This window comes from Leopardus geoffroyi, chromosome D3 (assembly GCF_018350155.1).
Source record: "Leopardus geoffroyi isolate Oge1 chromosome D3, O.geoffroyi_Oge1_pat1.0, whole genome shotgun sequence".
NCBI classification, from domain to species: Eukaryota; Metazoa; Chordata; class Mammalia; order Carnivora; family Felidae; genus Leopardus; species Leopardus geoffroyi.
In genome coordinates, this window is record NC_059339.1 from 75588120 (window position 1) to 75603187 (window position 15068).

At 40.1% G+C, this 15068-nt stretch overlaps 1 protein-coding gene across 9 annotated transcripts in view; it reads left to right on the forward strand.

Annotated features, from left to right (window-relative positions):
- The window catches only part of WDR7 (WD repeat domain 7), a 358314-nt gene that overhangs the window by 286173 nt on the left and 57073 nt on the right, over positions 1 to 15068 (forward strand). The gene's annotated exons all lie outside the window — the stretch shown is intronic.

Below are 15068 nucleotides of genomic sequence, written 5' to 3' on the forward strand. Positions count from 1 at the left end.
TTATATTCAACTGTATTAGGAATTTCAACTGTATTACGAAGAAATTCATAAGGCTATACCTAAAATTTTAAACTGCCTCTTAAATTTAATCAGCATTTAATTTATTCTCCAAAAGCTTCCCTGGTTGCTTTTCATGAAACCGTGGTTCTAAGAAGTGGTAACAGATGTTGGGGGGGGGGGGAGAGTTTCAGGGTCAGACAAGTTTAGGGGAGACGACTGGAATGTTGAACACTTTTTTTTTTTAAGTTTTTTAAAATTTTTATTTATATTGAGAAAGATATAGCGAGCAAGCGAGGGAGGGGCGGAGAGAGAGACAGAATACCAAGCAGTATATTTAGTACATTTAGACATTTTAGTGCCCCCATGATGTTTTTCCTACTTAGCTTCTTGATACCCCAAATGATCATTAGTGTTGTATGATTGAATAACGGTTACCTCCCAACTCTGTATGAAAGTAAAGGTTACCCTTTCTTCTAATCACTCAGAACATGAAAACAAAGCTAAATCTCTAAACTCAGTCTTCACTGCTTTAGCCAGTGACCAGTTATATCCAGTGACAATGACACTTCGGGGATTCTCATAACTCGTTCATGGTGTCAGTGTTGTAGTATTTGAGATCAGTGAGTCAACAGTTGAAACAGAATACACAAGTATACTTGTCATGTTCAGAAATGATGTCTTCTTAGGAGTGAATCCAAGGACTAGGAGTTTTGAACTGGGAATATGCAGTAACGTATTTCTCGAATTAGCTCTCCACATCAGGTAACACAGAGAGGGGGGCGGTTTCCCTAGCATGAGTGAAGACACAGAGATATGACATAAAACATGTAGAGAGGATAACTAGAAAGTTCACTAGACTCTAAGGGTAGGGTTCCGATTTTGCAGAACGGTAAACCTTATATAACCACTCTACAGGGAGAGTCACAGCTGATGGGAAGATGTGCTGTGACCTGGGCGGGGTGCCAGACTCTGAGGGGACATCCACGGGCCCAGTGGAAGCAGAGGACCCACGCCTGTGAGGGAGTGGAGGAGGAACGTGTAGGGTCCCTGTCATTGTCACTCCATTGCTTGGTAAAGGATAGAACAGAAACACTAAGTCCCTGTCCCTTACCTTTTGGCATTGGCTGCTGCTGTTTTGTTTTGTGTTTGTTTTTGTTTTTTTTAAGTCCATTTTCTCTTGACTTGTTCTTCCCAAACATAATGGAAGATTATACAAAGCCACAGAATAAATACGTGTATCTGTCTGGAGCATGAATTTGACTTCAGTGTAACTCTTGCCCAGATCTGCCTGCCCCGTTTCAGTAAATGTTCTACTGGGACACAACCACACTGGTTGCTTGGACGACTTGCTTGTTGTCTGTGTTGCTGTCTCACTGCAAGAGCGGAACTGAGTTGTGGTAGCCACTGAAGACCATATACTGTATAGTCCACAAAGCCGAAAATATTTACTAGCTGGCCCTTTACAGAAAACGTTTGCTGACCTGCGCCTTGGCTAACTGCGGAGGGAGGGTTAAGTCATGTAACTGCCAAGTCAGTGGAAACACTGGACTGTAATACATCAGAGAAGAATAATTAGAAACCGTGTGGCTTGAAGCCCATCTCCACCACTTACGCGTCTCATAACCTCAGGGAAGTTTCTTAACCTCTCCAAGCTGAAGTTTCCCTGCCGAGCTGAAGTTTCCCCGCCGCCAGCGGTGATAGAAATAGTTCCTGTTACTGTGAGAAGTAAATCGTGCAATTGATGTGAAATTCTTAGCACGGTGCCCGCCAGGCAGTTAGTTTAGTAAGTGCTGGTTGTTGTCATAATATTCACAGAAACTTGGAAACCCATCCCGTTGCAGTTAAGTTGCATTAACTTTAGACAACACGCAAGGTCACTTGAAACATCAGGGTGTTTGTGGACTCTGGGGCTAGTTCACACTCCTCGCTGGTGGACCAGGGAAGCAGAGTGCCAGAGGCCATGCGTGGATTTCCTTCCTAAAGGCAGCGCTTGCCGGTGGTGTTAGGCCGACTCTCTGCTGACGATGGAAATCAGAACTTTGATGTTAAAAATCCTGCTGTGGTGCTGACTACGTTTTTACCTGACAAGCGCTAGCAAGTTAGGAATATACCTGACTCGACTTTTGCTTAATTAAAGAAAAAGAAACGTACCTCCCTAGGAAGTACTTAAATTTTGTTGGTAGGCAGCGTTCTCGATAAGCAGGCTAACGAAGTTCCGTGGATGCTTAGAGCTACAGGTTTGTGTGTGGTTAAATCAGCGATGAAAATCCTCCCTCTGGCAATATCTGCCTTTGGTTTGGCAGACTTGATATTATGTCTCACTGACTCGCCAATCTTTTTGAGACACATCCTTTGTGATAAATAACTGCTGGCTCTGTGCCAGTTTCTCCGAGGTTCCTGTTAGCTAGTTTCCCTCAGGAAGTTCTCACGGTGTCACTTGGAGGTATCTGATTCACTCGGGTAAATCCAGATACTTACTTTCTTTGGCCATAGTGTTAGAAAAAAGGCAGTGACCTGTGGCAGAAAGTATGGCAGAAATCATCTAAATCTTATAAGAATTTTATTATGGAAAAGTTTAAGTTCCTTCAAGAACTCATTTTTGGAAAAAAAAAAAAAAAACACCTCATTTTTGAAGCTCATTTTTTAGTGTCTAGAACATAGTGGATGGGGGTGCCTGGGTGACTCAGTTGGTTAAGTGGCCGTCTTCAGCTCAGGTCATGATCTCACGGTTCATGAGTTCGAGCCCCACATCGGGCTCTGTGCTGATGGTGTGGAGCCCGGAACCTGTTTCAGATTCTGTGTCTCCGTCTCTCTCTCTGCCCTTCCCCCGCTTGTACTCTGTCTCTCTCTCTGTCTCTCTCAAAAACAAACATTAAAAAAAAATTTTTTTAAAAGAACATAGTGGATGCGTAATAAAATACATGTTGACCAAATAAAACACCGTGAGTCTTAGGAGTAAAAAATATAGTAAGAAACATTGTATGACGTGGTAAATAAAAATAAAGTATCCTTAATTATATTAAAAATGTATTTGTAATCTTAGGCATAATTATATCCTGGTATGTCAGAAACCCTCCCTCCCTCCTTCCTCTACTTGTTGTTTCTAAGGGATATCGGATAGGATATTTTTTCAGAAATAGCCCAGAGAACCTCTTTGTTATGAGTCGTGAAAAGTACCTGTATGTGTCTTGGTGAATCCGCTTTTACCGACTTTTAAAAAATGCATTTTGTAATCCTTTCTGTAGCTACATTTGCTCCTGTCCTTTCTCTCGCTAGTGTACATATTGAATGACTGGCCTGTAGCTCCTCCTTCACCCCACACCTTCTAGCTTCCACCTTTGCAGAGCCGCTGAAACCACATACTCAGACATCACTGGGGTTCTCTGGTCCACACCAGGGCCAAGGGGTCCCTCTTCTCACATTCTGTCTTTTGACTTCCACAGCTCTATCACTTATCTTGATTTTTCATTTTACTGTAGCCTTAGCTGGTTTTCTTAATGTCTTGGGGGTATCCTAATGTTAATTTTTTATATATATAAATTTTTAAATATTTATTTATTTTGAGACAGGTGGGGCAGAGAGAGAGGGAGGGAGAATGAGTTCTAAGCAGGCACTGAACTGTCAGCGTGCCCAGCATGGAGCTTGAGCTCACAAACCATGAGATCATGATCTGAGCCAAAACCAAGAGCCAGACATGTAACCAACTGAGCCAGTCAGATGCCCCCAACCCTAATGTTACTTCTTACTGCTCTACTGCCCAGAGCCTGAGTTTCTTCACTCACCTGTTCTTTTTCCTGACTTTGGCTAAGAATCCATACATTATCATTGACTCTTCCTCTTAGCAGGTGAGACCGATCAGGTCTACAGCCTGGGCTCAGCCTAAACTCCAGCCCTAAGGCTTTTATCTGCTAGACATTTCCATTTCGCTTCTTGTCATTGTTTCAGATTCAGTGTTTTAGAAAATCTCTCCAAGGCTACATTCTACCTGCTTCTTTCCTAACCTGCCTTTTTCTGTTAAGGGCCCAATTATATAATGAGATCACAATTCCTATTCCTTGTCCTTCACCCATTCAAACCCAGTCACTGAGCTCAGTCAACTTTTCTTAGCAATATACCTGAAATCTACCTTTTCATCTGCTGACAACCTAAATTAGGCCCTTGACCTGTGCTTCAAGGTCTTTGAGATTCTGGCCTTGATTGTCATACATAATCCCCTCCTCCTCTGAGCTACGTTTTATTCAATAACACTGTGCCGTGCTGTCCCCTGTCTTGGTCCTCTCCCAGGATACGTAGGAAAGCATTCAAAAATATCTGTAGGATGATCTGTTGCAAACACAGTAAAGATTTCAAGAAACGCCCCTTTCCCATTACACTTCTCTTTAGATTATATTGAAATGTCTGATTTCACTGAATATATACAGGTGTACAGTTGCTGTATATTTATAGGTGAAGTGCTGCTGGTTAACAAAAATGCTGAGGATAATCCACATTAACATAATGAAAATTGGCCCTGTGTTCATTAATGTTTCTATCGAATTTTCCTTTGACCTTCCTTTGAATTCCTTACACCCCCATAAATCTATATGGCCTTCTCAAATTCTTTACTTCTACCATATTTCTGGTTTGGATAAATTATAATTATTTCTTTAATAGCATTTGTGACCTACCAAATTTGATATTAAAATTAATTAGCAAGTTATATATCTATGTCTAATAGCAGTATTAGAGCAGATTCTGGAGGCAGACTGACTTGGGTTTGAATCCTTGCTCAGCCCTTATTAGCTTTGTGGCCTGAGCAAGGTACTTAAATTCTTTATGCTTTAGGGTTTTTAATTTTTGCCTATAAAATGGACATAATAACTCTCATAACATTGTGTTGTAAAGATTAAAAGAATATATATAAAGCAAATGTCAGCCAATAGTAAGGACTTAAAAACTGTTACCATCGTAATTATTATTTAGTCATTAGTTAAATAATCAGTCAGCCTCATTCTGTTCACTCCTGCTGTTGTACGTTAAACTTCATGCCAAGTAAATCTATTACAATTTCTTTCTTACGATTTTCTTTGCTGCTGTTTCCAGGACTACTTGATTAATCTTGCAAGTAGAGTGAATGGAATATCAAGCCAAGTAATTCGCAGATTTCACCATTTGACTGATCTGTCCTCATCCATTTGTGTTTAATAGTTGTCCTTTTGTTTATCCTGATTTTCCACACCATTAATCTGTTGTCCTACTGATATACTTTTTTTCAATGATTTTTTAAAAATCATTACAAATACTACTTTTAGTGTTACTGCTATATAAGAATCTTCTCAAGTAAAGTAATTTTAGGCCAATTTTTTTTTTTTTTTTAATTTTTTTTTTTCAACGTTTATTTATTTTTGGGACAGAGAGAGACAGAGCATGAACGGGGGAGGGGCAGAGAGAGAGGGAGACACAGAATCGGAAACAGGCTCCCGGCTCTGAGCCATCAGCCCAGAGCCCGACGCGGGGCTCGAACTCACAGACCGCGAGATCATGACCTGGCTGAAGTCGGACGCTTAACCGACTGCGCCACCCAGGCGCCCCTAGGCCAATTTTTAAATATACTATTCTCAGCTGCCAGCATAGCTCAGTTTTTGGCCCATCTGATTGCGTATGTTTAAAGTCTTCTATTAATCACCACTGGATTTGTTTTTAAGAACTTTATTACTATGTAATTTTCCACATCTGTTTTCTTCATCCTTTTTAAGATATAAAAGATGAAGTCAGTAATTCAGCCATTTGATTATTATTATTTTCAGTTTCTCACTTGTTAGCATAATTTTTTTGTAGTTTCTCTCGGTTTCAACAGGGGTGGTTGTGAGTGTTCTCATTCTCCCTCATTTGCATATGATGTGTTCCTTATCCCTTTGTTACTTATCTGTTGAAATTCAGTCTAGTTCATTTATAAACTTAACCTTTTTATGTAAACCACAAGCCATTTTTATGATCCATAGGTGGGTGGCTGCTTTCATAACTCAAAAGAAAACTGTCGTTAGAATCTTAACTAGTTTTTATTAGGTCTAAAGTTGGTGTAAAATTTTTTATTCTGCTTCATCTCTGGATCTGGCAGGCTATAGCCAATGCCTGATTCGGTTTCTTCTTTTTGCCAGCATGAAGCTTCCCGTAAGTTTTTTTTTTTTTTTTTTCCTCTCTCTGACAGAAGTATTTTGTTTTCTTTTTTCTTTTTTCTTTTTTTTTTTAATTTTTTTTATTTATTTTTTTTTAATTTACATCCAAATTAGTTAGTATATAGTGCAACAATGATTTCGGGAGTAGATTCCTTAATGCCCCTTACCCGTTTAGCCCATCCTCCCTCCCACACTTCCTCCAATAACCTTCTGTTTGTTCTCCATATTTACGAGTCTCTTATGCTTTGTCCCCCTCCCTGTTTTTATATTATTTTTGTTTCCCTTCCCTTATGTTCATCTGTTTTGTCTCATAAGTCCTCATATGAGTGAACTCATATGATATTTGTCTTTCTCTAATTTCACTTAGCATAGTACCCTCCAGTTCCATCCACGTAGTTGCAAATGGCAAGATTTCATTCTTTTTGATTGCCAAGTAATACTCCATTGTATATATATCCCACATCTTCTTTATCCATTCATCCATCAATGGACATTTGGGCTCTTTCCATACTTTGGCTATTGTGGATAGTGCTGCTCTAAACATGGGGGTGCACATGCCCCTTCGAAACAGCACACCTGTATCCCTTGGATAAATACCTAGTAGTGCAATTGCTGGGTCGTAGGGTAGTTCCATTTTTAGTTTTTTGAGGAACCTCCATACTGTTTTCCACAGTGGCTGCACCAACTTGCATTCCCAAGTATTTTGTTTTCTTTGACAATAATCTGCTGATACCTAGCCAGTCAGAATTGAGTAATTTGGATCATTTCCATCCTCTCCTTGAGAAGTCTAGATACAGTGTTTGAATGATTAGCATTTACATGAGAACAAGAGAAGAGGAAGATGTGTGGCAGCTGGTGAAAGAGGAAGTCTACCTGCTTTTGTCTCTGGCATTCCATTTTTTCCCAAAATGAATTATATTGATTGCTTCTTTCAATTATAAATGTAATTCGTGTTCATTTAAAAAATAACCTGAAGCAGTAACAAAATATTTAAAGCGGAAAGTTAAAGTCTACTGTTACCTGTAGTTTGGAGTTAATTCCTGTTTTAGCTGTTTGAATACTTTGAGTCTTGTTTCTGTAATATACAAATAATATTATTCCCTCCCTCTTCCCCAGTATAATAGTTTCCCGCAGCCTGCTTTTTTTTGTCCTTAACAATGTTTTATCTCTTCCTGTGAGTCCGTATATCTCCTTCAATAATAGCAAGTATGTAATGAATGCCTACTTTTAGCTGTAAATAAAACAGGCATACTGCCCTCAACTAGCTTCTGTTCTAGTGAGAGGAGAGGAGACGAGTAAGAAACTAACAAGGAAATACCAGGTAGTGGTAGGATAATACAGCGGGATGACTGGGTACCGCTTTAGGGACTCAGGGGTGAGCACATTGAGGGGATGGCATTTAACCTCAGACTGTGCCACCATCTAGAAGAAGGGCATTATACGGAGCAGGTAGTATAGAGAGTAAAGGTCTGAACATTGAAAAGTTTGGGGAACAGAGAAAAGGCAAGCGCAGAGGGCGCTGATTTTGTGAGCAAGTGGAAGATAGGTTTGAGATGGCATGGGATAGGAAAGGAAGAATTCCAATCCAGAAGGCCAAGGTGGGGATCTCAGATTTTATTCTAGTATGATGAAATGCCTTCAGCAAATTTTAAGCAGGGAAATTATATGATCTGTATTTTAAAATTATTTTGTATTTGTTGTTTTTGGAATGCTTTTGTTCTTTATTTCGCAACATTGGATTCATAGGAAATACACTACTCTGCAAGTTAAAAAAAAAATCTTAGTGCATCATAGCTAGAATTCCCAGGTGACAAACATTAATCTAGCATGCTCCTTATAAAATGTAAAATACTTTATATTTTTAATGTAAAATACTTTAAGAAAACTGTTTTTCTATTGATGAAATATTCAAATTGAATCCAGCTTTGCATTCTTACAAACAAGGATGCAGTAAACATCTTTGAATATATGTCTTTATACACCAATACTTTTCTCTCTGTAAGATAGGTTCTAAAAATTGGAATCGGTGTGATCCATTTTTATTTTAAAAGATTGATTGCTTGCTGCTGAGGTGGGAGTCGAGTTGTTGCAGTGGAAACGGAGAAAAGTGGAAAGACGAAGGAGAGCCACCAGGTTTTGGTGATTGTTCACATGTAGGTGCGGTGTGGGGCTGTTAAGGGGGAGGCGGGGGTGAGACAGAAGAATTCAGGGTGATCCAGGTGTGAGCCATGAGCAGCTCTTACAGATGGATTATGATGCCGTAACAACCGGGAGAAAAGCAGGCTGGGAGTAGGAATGAAGTTCAGGACGTCAGCATTGGACACATTAAGTGCAAAGGGCTGTTTTAATCGGTTTGGATGACTGCATAGTATTCCAAAACACAGATGTAGGAGATACCATTGACCAGTCCTTTATCAATTAACATTTAAGCTCTCTACCCTGCCTTTCTCACCATTACAAACAGTGTTGCATTGAATGGCCTAATTTATATAACTTTTCATGCCTATCTGATATGTTAGAGTAATTTCCTGGTTGTAGAGTACTAAGAAGATTTCTGCCTCTGATTGCCAGAATGCTGTGAAACTTGAAACTGCCCACAGTTGATGGGCATTAGTTTTTCGCACCCTCCCTAATATTCCTGTGAATAACAAACAGAATGACTCATGAACCACAATTATTCTTATAAAAAATGAAACCTCACAGTTTGTGTGTTTTGCCTCTTGTATTCGTCATCCTATTCAACAGACAATTTATCCATTTATTGAGGAGTTATCATTCATCTTATCTTTTAAAGTATTATACAAAAATAAAGTTAAAATTAAAAAATTTTATGATGGCTCTTCTCTGTACCAGATACCATATTATAAGCAAGATAGCAACAAAATAAATACGAGCTGTTCCTATATGATTTGGTATGTAAGATAAGACATAAGCCCATAATTGAAGTACTGTGATCATGTTTTCTAGCAGGGCAATCTAGAATGCTGTGGGAGAACATAGGAGGCACGCTAGCCCAGACTTGCTTAGGAATCTCGGGAGAATGGTCTGGAAGGGTTCTCTAAAGGAGAGGGCATCTGAATTGAGCCATTAGCAATTAGACAAGAGGAAAGGGAAGGGACATTATGCCAGGCAGAAGGCATAATTCTGCATAATTTACAACATCTGCAAAGCCCAGAGGAAGAAGAAAGCTTAAGGGAAGCTTGCTTATGAAAAGCCAAAAGCTTTGTCCCAGATTATGTGAATGGTTCATGTTATAGCAATCATCAGGTTAGCATTACACCTGGAATTGCATAAATCTTATGTGAAAACAGTTTTTCCAGTAGATCAGTAGAGACACCCTTTATCTGTGACTTATTAAATACTAAGTCAGTAACAGATTTTGTAAAGTTATATGCTGTTAGCAAAGTGTTAAAGAAACAACTGAATGCTGGCTTTCTCCATAAATAATATTTTATTTCCATAAAAGAATATTTTTCCATAAATAATATTTTTAAAAAGGGGCTTGGCAAGATATGAAAATGTTTTCAGCATGAGATTTAAAGCACTCTAATGAAAATAAACCATATAATTCTCTCTAATACGTTTAATTTTGGCAAGCAGTCTAAGGCTACTATATATCAAAAGAAAGCTAATATTCAAGACTTAACAAAACTGTCAGCAAACACACCTATATTAATAGAAGTTTGGAAAACAATATGTTCTTCTCTCTAAAAATAACAAAGATTTTACTAGTAGTTAGAAGGAGCTATGGACCTTAGGGATCTGGTGGACAGTAAGATTGATGTTTCTTTAAGGCAGAGTTTTGAAGCTTCGGGCACAGTTTTCACTGAGCAGAAGTCTATAACGCTTATACATCAAGGGCACTTATGTGGTGATTGCAAAAATTGCAGTGACAATTGACTACAGTACTTAGTCAGACTGTGACATTTTAGGTATTTTCTTCCTGCTCTTTTCAGCAGCTGGTTTTATGGCAGGTGCAACCAGAAATATGGCATCGGGGGTGATAGTAAGATGAATGGTTGGGGAAGACAATGGCTTCCCGACACCGTGTTGAAGAATTACCTAACAAGCTTCCTGTTTTGAAAGTGAAATGCTATTTAGAGAAGAATCTCTAGGAAGAGAAACAGATATCTGGAGCAGTGCTTGAAATCAGGCCATCATTTATTCTGGAAGTTTAAACATTTTTGAAGAATATTTTGAACTGACTGTGTGTGTTTCTGTTGTTTATCTCCTCTTATCACTCGCTGAGTATTTCTTATATCTGTGTTACACTTTGAATGGTGGCATTCAGGATTTTTGCACCAAGAAGGAAAATTAAAATACTTGGTAATATCTGTAGTTGGAAATACATCAGTCAGAGAATTCTGTTTACAAGCCCAGCAGAGTTGTTACAAGCATTTCAACATCCTTGCACAAGCTTAGACTAAAGTTTATTTTTAATCTCAAATTCACGTTTTATCTACATTTCTAAATGCCATTCAATTTCCTTGCTAGCTGTCTCTTTTTCCTCTTAACACATAAAAAAAAATGAAAGTGCACATGTGTATGTATATATGTATGTGTGTTCAGGTATTTAGATATCCCATGTATACTTAGTATATAAAATTAGAAAATATTAGGTGAGTCACAGATCATTGAATTCATTCTAGATGCATTGCTTTGTAGTCTTTGTATCCACTCTTGATATATAAGGTACTTAGAACAAGGACTGGCATGTAGTAACCATTCAATAAATTTGATTCATAAGTACTCTAAAACACATATGAGGACATGCCTCTATAGCTCATGATAGGTTCTAAATAGATGTTGATGATTTAAATGAGCTTTCTGTCAAAATTTGGTAGCTCCTATCTTAAATAGAGCTCCTGATGGAGTTCACATCTAAGTGGGGGAGGAGGTGAGAGGAGGTACATAAAAGTCCCTGGATCTAGCAGAGTCAGCCCCAGAAGTTGTTCAGTTAATCAAAAATGTTGCTCAAGTGTGGAATCATGTAAAATTATATGTATCTTAAACATTTCATTTTAATTTAAATCCTGTCAAGATAATTTTATTTTTCTTCTCTTGATGTGAAACCAACGCTTTTCCTTTCTATAATTGGACCACTGATTATAGTTCTAGAACATTCTTTGTGAGCCATGCCATCTTCTGTTTAAGTAAGTTGAGAAATTAAAGATACATATAAAGCAGTCTCAGAGTATCAGAGACGCCTGGGTGGCTCAGTCAGTTAAGCATCCGATTTCGACTTCGGCACAGGTCATGACTTCACCATTCCCAAGTTCGAGCCCCACGTCAGGCTCTGTGCTGACAGCTCAGAGCCTGAAGCCTATTTCGGATTCTGTGTCTCCCTCTCTGTCTCTGCCCCACCCCCACTCATGCGCGCACGTGTGCTCTCTCTCCCTCTCTCTCTCTCTCTCAAAAATAAACATTAAAAAAAAAATTTTTTTTTTAAGCAGTCTCAGAGTATAATCCTAGATGTTTATACTTTGCCCGGTCTTGTGCATTTGTCTCACACCTAATTTCATGAGTGTGTCTATGTGTGTGTCCTTCTAGAGCCATCTTCCCCTGGTATTTTATAATTTCATCTGATATTTAATTCAACTGCCTATTTACGTTGACAAGCACAACTAGCATGGCTTTGGTTAACTCCAGGTCAAAGAGCGCCCACCTTGGGGGAGCGGTGGTGAGTGAGCCTTTTGACTGCTGGCATTCCTCAGGGAGTGGGCATCAGTCAGGATGCTTTACAGAGGGAATAGAGTGTATTGGTTTAATGCCAAGAGTCAGTAAAGTCAAGGTCATTTGAGAGACATTCTGTTGCACGGTGCCCAGAAGTATTTACGTGACACTATGGAATGCAGAAGGGAATGACCACTCCTGTGGGCGAGGTATTTCCAACCCAGCAGAGATGACAGAGATGAAACGAGTGAGTGCAATCAAGGGTTTCGGTGCCACCACAGAGGGTGACAGGCCACAAGGTAAGAAAGGGTGAGTCCCGTGGAGGTAGGAAACAAGAACAGGAAAAGGTTCCTGAAGAAGGTGACATTTGAGTTGCATCTTGAGTAGCTGTTCCGTAGGCACACGTGGAGGAAGAAAACTTTTCGGAGAGAGGATGAAACATCAGTAGTAGTGCAGAGGCATTGTTTAGCCGATGTGCATCCCAGGAACTTTAGGGTTTGGGCTGTGCTGGGAGCAGAGGCTGCCTGCAAGGGAGTGTGGAAGTGAGAAGGGAAGAGAGAGAAAGCCAGCGGGGAGGAGGGGTGACATGGTGGGAGGCCTTTCCTCGATGGATTGCTCCATAGTTTCAGTGTCATAGGTCAGCAGAGACAAACTCAGAAGCCTACACAGGTAAGGCAGGGAGCATGAATTAATAGAACAAAGTAAGCCCACTTGGTTTACCTTTCATTTTTCCATGGTTGATAGCACTTTTCCAAAGAATGTTTATCATTTTTTTTAAGAGCGGGTTTGTTTATTTATTTTGAGAGAGAGCATGTGCAGGTAGAGGAGGGGTAGAGGGAGGGCCAGAGAGAGAGAGAGAATCTTAAGCAGGCTCCATGCCCCCAGCGCAGAGCCCAAATGCAGAGCTCGAGCTCACAACTGTGAGATCATGATGTGAGTCGAAGGACGCTTAGCCGACTGAGCCACCCAGGCACCCCAGAAATGTTTATCTTTTTAACACTACTCTCTGGAAAACAGCAGTACAAGCCTTTAGTAAAATGCTACGGGCTATTCTCCTTGAACAGTAGGGATAGAACTGGGAGGGGGGGCTGCTGTGGCGCCTGTGTAGACAGATCGGCTGCAGCTCAGTTCCTGTCAGTGGTGCCGTGTGGAATTGTGGACCTAGTGTTGCCTTATCTTCTGATTTTTCAAGAGAGCTGAAAATACAGATTTTTATTTAAAACTCTCCCAGTTTTTCAATGCTAGTGACTAATCTAAACGTCTTTAGAGTCAGTACTATGCTGAATGCACAGTGGCACATCCAGAGGGACCGTCGGAAGGGTTTGAAGCAGAGGCAACCAGATCACATACTCCATTTTGGAAGTTTGCGGCTACAGACGATGAAATGAAGAAAGTTTGTTCTGTGAGGCCTCAGTGAAGGTTCAGGCAACAGTTGATCGGGACTTGAAAGGAATCTGTGGTGACCAAGTGAAGAAAAGGGGTAGGAAGCATGATAGAGAATAAGTAGGTTCTGATAAGCCTTAAAATACAGTATCTACCCTTCTCAAAGTCAGCATATATAGTATATACACTTAAGTATATATACTAAATTACAATATAAAGTGATGCCATAATGAAAAAGTAAAAGCCACATTTTCTGGAAAAAAAAAATTTAGAAAGGGATGGGCTGTGTATAAACTGGTGGAGAAGATAGTCATGTAAGATAAAGATTTAGGAGGTATCTGGCTGGCCCAGTTGGAGCACGTGGCCCTTAATCTCGGGGTTGAAGGTTCGAGCCCCATGTTGGGTGTGGAGATTACTTTAAAATCTTTAAAAAAAAAAAAAAGATTTAGGTTAGGCATAGAGAGGAATTTTTAAAGTAAAGGACTTGTGGAATTGTTGGAAATATTTAATAGGATATTTCATCTACAAAGTAATAGCAGCCACAAAAGATGATGTATTTTTTTTAATGTCTATTCATTTTTGAGAGAGAGAGAGAGAGAGAGCGCGCGCGCAAGCGAGCACTTGTGAGTCAGGAGAGAGGTAGGTAGGGAGAGAGGGAGACACAGAATCCAAAGCAGGCTCCAGGCTCCAGGCTGTCAGCACAGAGCCCTACCTGGGGCTTGAACTCACAAACTGTGAGATCATGACATGAGCCAAAGTTGTATGCTTAACCGACTGAGCCACCCAGGCGACCCAAAAGAGGCCTTAATTTAAAGAACTTATTATTTTGTATAGGAAGACATCCAGAAGTAGCTGGTAAAGTGAGCAGCTTAGTGGTATGGTCGGGGACCCCAGTCTTTCCGTCTCTCTGTTTTGCTGCATTCGGTGCGTTGGTCTTAGGCTAGACGGCCACCACAGACCTAACCACCTATGCAGAGAATACCATCCAGAGGCAGTAAGGAGAAACTTTTAAAGTAAATACCCACCCTGAGAAAACCTTGTGTCTCAGTTGACCAGAATTGTATCACATGCCCATTTTTAAACCTGTTGCTGGCAAAGTAAACAGAATTATCATGTCTGACTAATTGAAATTCATCCCTGAGATAACAAGAAGGCTATCATCCTCCCTGAGCACAGGATTTTAGTCTTAGGAAGGCAACCAACCTCTTTAAACCAGTGTCCTTACCTGTAAAATGGGAATAATTTTAGGTCTTCTTGAGGATTAGTTGAGCTAACATATGTAAGATATTTAGTGTCATGACATTTTAAGTGTTCAGGAAATGGTAGTGGTTGAGATGGCTAATAGTCATCTTTGAAGGTTCGAGTTTCTGAGCTCGAAAGAGACTTTAGTCTTGTTTTAGGAATAAAATTCTTGGGGCTCCTGGGTAGCTCAGTCGGTTAAGCGTCTGACTTTGGCTCAGGTCATGGTCTCACGGTTCATGAGTTCAAGCCCTGAGTTGGGCTCTGTGCTGACAGCTCAGAGCCTGGAGACTGCTTTGGATTCTGTGTCTCCCTCTCTCTCTGTCCCTTCCCTGCTTGTATCTGTCTCTGTCTCTTTCTCAAAAATAAATGAACATTAAAAAAAAGTTTAAGAATATAACTCTTGAGGAGTGTGTGGGTAGCTCAGTCAGTTGGGCATCTGACTCTTGGTTTCAGTTCAGGTCATGATCTTACGGTCTGTGGGTTTGAGCCCCACGTCGGGCTCTGCACTGGCAGTGTGAAGTCTGTTTGGGATTCTCTCTCTCCCTCTCTCTCTCTCTCTCTCTCTCTCTCTCTCTCTCTCTTTCTTTCTTTCCCTGCCTCCCCCCCTTCCCTCCC